Here is a 7300-nt window from a genome sequence, read left to right as displayed (position 1 = left end):
TGTGTATCTTTGGAGGGAGTTCTATACAGTGATGAAAACACAGGTTCAGGCTAAAAAAATTGCATATAACAAGACATCAAAGAAATAAGAAAATTTATATAAAGTTAGAGAAGACAATTTTTAAAAATTATACTATTGGTGGCCTTCTTTCTTGACCAGTTCATTGTGGGACTATGTTTCAACAATTCGGCTAGCAGCTTCTGTGGGGGTGTAAGATCCACCCACAGCCAGCACCCAGAAAGCTGTCAGCACACTGCGAAAGCACAGGTTCTTTTGATCTGCTTTAATAAGGAAAGCAAGGTTAAAGGGGTTGAAAAGCTTACTTTAATTCAATATCACAAATATCAGTCACTTAGTTCAGGGGAGAAGTCCAGCACCCTGAACTTCAGAACAACATACAAACAGATTATAAACATCAACAGACAGACCCAATACAATTCATAGTTACCAACATCTAGGTTCAGTCCGGGAGCTCGGAACAAGGGCTGGCCCAGAGTCACGAGCCACCACTGCTGCGGCAAAGAGCTCAAAAGAACAGACAGCCAACCCCTGGTTTTTATATCTTTTTCAGCATCAGGGGTGAGTCACACATGCGACTCACCCACGTGACCCAGAATCATCACAAAGAGGCGGACTTAAACCCATGTGGTCTAAAAGCCTCTGCTCTCCCACACATGTAAACTAGGCCCTCCCTGGAGTTAGCCCCACCTTGGGTCCCACCTTAGTTGCCAATCCACACCCACTAAAGTTTTACACCTAATAGGGGTTTGGGCCTGGGGCTTAGCACCTAGTAAGGCTCAATGAAATACACTGAGTTACTCAAAGAAAACAAAGGCCATTTTGCTTACCAACACAGACTGCTACAAGCCCACCTCACCATTTCTTGTGACACTGACATCCAAATTTCTGCCTGTCGAAGTAAATCTAAAGGATAAATTGGCTCCTCTATAGGAATGGATACATTTATTACTGTTTCTTGGAACTGATTCAAGTCATGCCTCATTTTGAGAGATTCACTTGAGTAGGAAAAAACTTGTATTTAGTGTAATCTACATATAAATAAATTATAAATAAATAAAAATATCAAACATTTGCACATTAAGAGTTTTCTTTGAAGAAGTTCCTAACCACTTGTAACCTCTTAGCTGGCCCATGAACAATTTAATGGTTATTGTTCTTCTGTTGTAACTTGCTAGAAGCCTTACTGGCTCTGAGCTCTTCACCTTCCCACTCCCCTACTTGCCCTATGCACACATAAAAATAACAGTAGCTTTATTTCTCCCTCACCCTGCCCCCATGCACACATAAAACTGACAGATTTTTCTATACTCAGTCTCAGGGTAATTACTAACATCTGCTCTCTGGGGGTATGCTGCCCAAGCTCAGATAACAATTAAGTCTTGAGGTGTGTCCCGTCTTTAAGGGAATTATGAAAATTTGCCCAAGATACACCTTCCATCCAGATAATAGCCATATGTTTCTAAGACTGCTGAATTTGTTGACTTGCCTTGAAGACCAGTCATTTCAGAAAAGACTAGCCATAGGCTCAGGCACATGTTTCCTGGTCCTTGAGGTCAAACCAGAAGGTGGGAACTTGCCTTCAGAAAATGGGAAATGAAGCCTTTTCTCCATAAGAAAGAGTAAAGCAGGCTTCTACAGCACTGCCGAAGATGCAGTTGCCAAAGCTCGCTGTCAAATGATAGGGCAGATAGAGCTAAAATCTCTCATTGACTCCAGAGAATTATTGAAGGTGGTTGCGGTTCAGCAACTATCATCATTTTGGGACCCAGCAGCCTGTGCTAAATTCTTCAGTAAACCTCGGTTGAATATGTAAATTATTGTGTAATATTGGTCTTTCCTTTCATCTTTTTAGTGGCATGATAGTAATGCCGTATAACTCATCCACTTAGAGAGCTTTTGCTGCTAAAAGTTGGGAAATGACCAGAAGAGACTGATCACCTCAATCCTTTAAAATGAAAGCCTGAGTCATCCTACACAGCATCTTGTTTCAGGTTTACTGAAAGAATAAAGGAAGCATCTAGGGGTGAATTTAGAAAAACAGGTCAAACAAAATGGAAGGGTAGAGGAGTAAAAACTGGATAGTCCTTCAACTAGAATTCATATTCCATCAATTGTAATTTTTTAAAAATTTGATGTATTATCTCATACAATAAGCCTTATAATTTTGTACATTTTTAACATGCTTACAATATGTTCTTTTGCTGCCATCACTTGTGTTATGCTTTGGCACCGAGTCCGCAAAATGTTGACACATTCATTAATTCATCAGGAAACCACACATGTATCACGTTGGATAGTAAGTGTACTTTTGAAAACTGGAATGCCAAATGAAATGGGTATTAACCATGGTAAAACAAAAAGAGGCCTGTTCCTCATGCTACAGGTCACTCCTTTAGGAATACCAGAAATCCAACCTGTGGCATTCCAAGCTGCCCTGCTCATCTGTGCCTCCTTCTTGCCTTAGATTCTCTGCATTAGGGAAAGATGCTTCCATAACCTGCTTTCTAGTTTTTGCTGCCCTATTCCCCCACCCACTCATCCTTCAATTATGAATAATGAGAGCATTGTCCCTAGTGTCAGAAGGCATCTCTAACCGAATCCCTTGCAAGCCCTAAATTTGTAGGGCCTGGGCTAGGTCCTCAAGATTTAATTAATCAAGATGGTAGGTTACAGGAAACCCAGCTGAACTCTCAATATTCCCTTCCAAACAACTTTTAAGATAATGCTTCAAATTGAATTTTGGAGTGAACAAGCCAGCGAAAGGCCTGGGAGAGACATTTTTCTGGTCTAAGAACATGTTGAAGGTCATCAGGAGAAGCTTGTGACCCTGAAGTGGAGGCCTGTCTGCAGCCCACACATGTGGTGACAGCAGCAATAGCAGCAGCAACATCTTCAGGAGCTCTCAGTCCAGAGAAAGGAAGGGGGTCAGATGACTGGGCAGAAAAAGTGGTCGAGCAAAACATACAAAATGCATGTTCACAAATATTTATAGCTCTTTTTGAAGTGGCAAAGGATTGGACTATGAGAGGGGGCCAAACAATTGAGGAATGGCTGAATAAGTAATGGTATATACATATGATGGAATATTATTCTCCTATAAGAAATGATGGAGATGATCTCAGAGAAACCTGGGAAGACTTGTATGAACTGATGAAAAGTGAAGTGAGAAGAACCAGGAGAATGATTTCTACAGTAACAATAGTATTGTAAAGTCAAACAACTTTAAAAGATGTAGGAAATCTGATCAATGTAATGACTACTACATTTCCAGAGGTCTCATAATTTTTTTTGAGGTCTCATAATTAAATATGCTACCCACCATCTGAAAGATGAACTCAGAGTACAGAATGAAATATCTTTTTTGTGGACATGGCCAATAGCAGAAATTTGTTTTGTTCCACTATATCTTCTTTTAATGGATTTTATTTTCTTTCTTTCTCTATGGGGGGAGATGGGGTTGTGGGAAGGAGAAAAGGTAGGTTTTTGCTATTTAAAATATTTAATTGAAAAAACAAATTTAAAACAAAGCAAAAAATAAAGCTCTACAGAAGATGATAAATGATTATGAGCAAAGTTATCTTTTTTAAAAAAAAAAGAACAGAGAGAAGCAGTAGAAAGTAAAACCAGCTTAAAGGAAGTTTGAAATATTGATAGGAATCATCTGTGTATGAATTCAAGGCATGTAACTTGGAGTGACTCAATTTATCTCAGTGAACTTTATACTAGGTGCTAAGCCCCAGGCCCAAACCCCATTAGGTGATAATGTAATCCATGTAGATGTGAACATCCCAGGGTCCTGAGGGGAGGGGCCAACTCAAGAACCAATCACCAGAGCCTTAGCTCTGGTGATTCAGATGATGTTTGATGTCTGAAGCCCTATAAGAAGGGAGGAGAGAGCCATTGCTGCAGGGCTCTGGAGATGGTGTTGATGAGGACACTCCAGGCAGCTGTAGTTAAGGAGCCCTCCAGCTTGTAAACCCGGATGTTGAGACTTTGTTGAACTCTGGTAACTATCTGTTGGGACTTGAATCAGACAAAGTCAGTTGATGTTTGTAATTTGTTTGCATTTCGTTTTGAAGTTCAGGGTGCTGGTTTTTTCCCCTGAACTAACTGAATGATTTTTGAATTAAAAGTAAGCTTGTCAACCCCTTCACCTTGCTTTCCTTAATTAAGCAGATCAGAAGAACCTGTGCTGTTGGCAGCTTTCTGGGTGCTGGCTGTGGGTGAATCTTATACCCCCACAGAAGCTTCTAGCCAGGTTGTTGAAACAGGTACTGTGTGGAAACATGCATTGTTGAATATCCCTGGTGAATGGGCCACATCTTTGTCATTTCATAATGAGCTGAAAGATGTTATTGATATAAGATCCCATTGTGATTGTTGACTACCAAAAAAATGATTCCGCAGAAGAAATGCTGCTGTAGTTGTTTTGCAACAAAGTGTCACCCATCCATACTTGAAGATCTTTCAAGATTTCCTTGGAAGATATAGAAATAACCCTATTCAATGGCCCTCTAATAGTAAATATTAGAAGAGGCATTGAACAGAGCGTTATGCTTGCCTAAGGTATTTGCTACTGTGTAGGAGATCAGTGCAGAATTCAGGTAAGAGAGGGTTTCCATTTCATGATGGTGAGAGCCTTCTGAGGCGCAATTCTGCAGATAACATTGTGATGATTCAACCAAACCCCAAGATACTGCATAACTTTCTGGAAGAAATATGTAAGAGCTTAAGGAAATTGGGAAGAAAAGAAGTAGATTTGGCCCAGAATTGGATTGATATTCTATTGTCTGTCCTTCTCTGTGTCTATCTGGGACAGACAATGCAGATGGATGAATGGCCTCAGAGGCGAGAGGGCTATGTTGCCTTCAGGAAATCACAAAGCTCCTTTAATGACCTTGTTTCTCATGAAAACAAAGATCTATATTTTTGACATTGACATTTGACTGATGCTGCCATGTAGCTGCGAGAGGTGGAACATCCTTGCATGAGAAGTACTTTGTATGAGCCGTGACGTCAGGGGAATGGACAGAACCAGCTGAAGGAGAGTAGAGGAAGGTGGAATATATTTGGCTGAGAGGGGAAAAAGGAGAAAGAATTAAATAACCAAATAAGAGCAGAAAAGAAGAAGGAATGAATAAGAAAACATCCAAAGAGAAAGAGGGAACAAACAGGAACTGGGGAAAGAGGTAGTAAACAGGTCATGAGAGGAAGAGAGCCAGAAAGAATGGGGCCACTGTATGATTATAGTTATCTATGTATATGTGTGTAAGTGTATGTATGTATATATAGATGCTTGTGTGTGTGTGTCTGTGTGTCTGTGCTTAATTGTAGCCTTCTTGGGGAAGAAGAGGAGATGGGGTGGGGGAAGAACAAAGTAAAAAGTGCACAACAGAGTACAAAATAAAACCTACGAGAAAGGAAAAGATGGACAGCTCTGAACACAATGTGTAATATTTATTATATAGGCATTCTTGAAATGGAAATTTATTGCTGCATATTTTGAATCCTCTCTTACGACCTGCTGTGGACATGGAAATGTTTTTTTTATTATTATGTATTTAAGTTTGTTTCTTTTTCTTTCTTATTTTGTATTTAAGTTTAAAATTTTAAAAATTTACAAAAAAAAGGATAGGGCCACCTTCAAAACATTAAGCTAAAGTAACTGAATAGATATAGTATTGTGTTTGTAGTGGAAGAGGGGAGAATCATAGCTGGAAAAAATATTATAGTCAAATGGGAAAAATAAAAACCTAACACTTGTAACTTTAAATGTGAGTTGACCAAAACAGTCCATAAAATGAAAAAGAGTGATCTATCATTTATAACTGAAGAGATTTCTGCTATAGCAGTTACGTCTTAATCTCTCTGGGAAGGAACTCAGGGAGAATTGGGCAGACCCCAGGGTAGCAGAAGCAGGAAGAGGAGACAGACATGAAGCATCCTTGCCGCTGGAGCCTTTGTCTTTTGCTGGCTGATGACTTGTTTCTTAAGAGAATCTAAAAGACAAAATCACTATTGATTAGAGAAATGCAAATCAAAATAGCTCGGAGATCTACCACCTCATACCTATCACATTGGCTAACATGACAGAAAAGGAAAATGATATGCTGGGGGCATATGGAAAAAGTGAGACACAAATGCACTGTTGGTTGCATTGTGAGCTGGTTTAATGATTCTGGGAAACAATTTAGGACAATGTCCGAAGGGCTATCAAACTGTGCATACCCTTTGACTCAACAATACCACTACAAAGTCTATATTCCAAAGATAACAAAGGAAAAGGATGTATTTGTACAAAAATATTTATAGCAGATCTTTTTGTGATGGCAAAGAATTGGAAACTGAAGGAATGCCCACTAACTGGGTAATGGCTGAACAAGTCCTGGTATGATTGTGATGGAATGCTGTTGTGCTATAAGAAATGGTGAGCAGGATGGTTTCAGAAAAATCTGGGAAGACTTCTATGAAGTGATACAAAATGAAGTGAGCACAATCAGGAGAACATTGTACACAGTATTATCAATATCGTAAAGATGATTAACTATGACTTACCAAGAAAATGATCGAAGTGAATTCCAGGGGACATTGGACTACATGCTGTCTTGGGGGGCAGAGGAAGGAGAGGGAGGGAGAGAAAATTGGGAACCCCAAAATTGTGGAACTGAGCGTTGTAAACTAAAAGTAAAAAATAAATTTATAATGAAACAAAAAGAATCAATGAGGTGAAGTTGAAAGTAAGAAAAACTAAGAATCAATGGGGTCAAGTTGAAAGTAGGAAAAACTAAGAGGGGCCGCTAGGTGGCGCAATGAGTAGAGCACCGGCCCTGGAGTCAGGAGGACCTGAGTTCAAATCCAGCCTCAGACGCTTGACACGCTAGCTGTGTGACCTTGGGCAAGTCACTTAACCCCAATTGCCCTGCCTTCCTCCCTGCCAAAAAAAAAATGTAGAAAAAAATGTTAAAAAAAAAACCAACTAAGTCAATGGGGTCAAGTTGAAAGTAGGAAAATGTAGGCTAGAAATAAAGAGAAAGCATTGTAATAATACTAGAGCTGTCCAGAAGTGCAATGGCAGCCTCATAAGATAGTGCTTTTGTGATACCTGAGTAGCCAGCTATTGCTGAAAAAACCCTGCCCCCAGCCCCTAACTGCAAACCCCAGTCTGCATAAAAAAACAGACTGAGTTCCTGCCCTTTGGTAAGGGGCCTGGGCCCCTAAGACTCTGCTAAGGAATGTAACCTAATTACCAGAAAAAGTCTAATGCCTAACGATCTTCCTT

Source organism: Trichosurus vulpecula, chromosome 1 (assembly GCF_011100635.1).
Source record: "Trichosurus vulpecula isolate mTriVul1 chromosome 1, mTriVul1.pri, whole genome shotgun sequence".
NCBI lineage: Eukaryota > Metazoa > Chordata > Mammalia > Diprotodontia > Phalangeridae > Trichosurus > Trichosurus vulpecula.
This window is presented reverse-complemented; position numbering follows the sequence as displayed.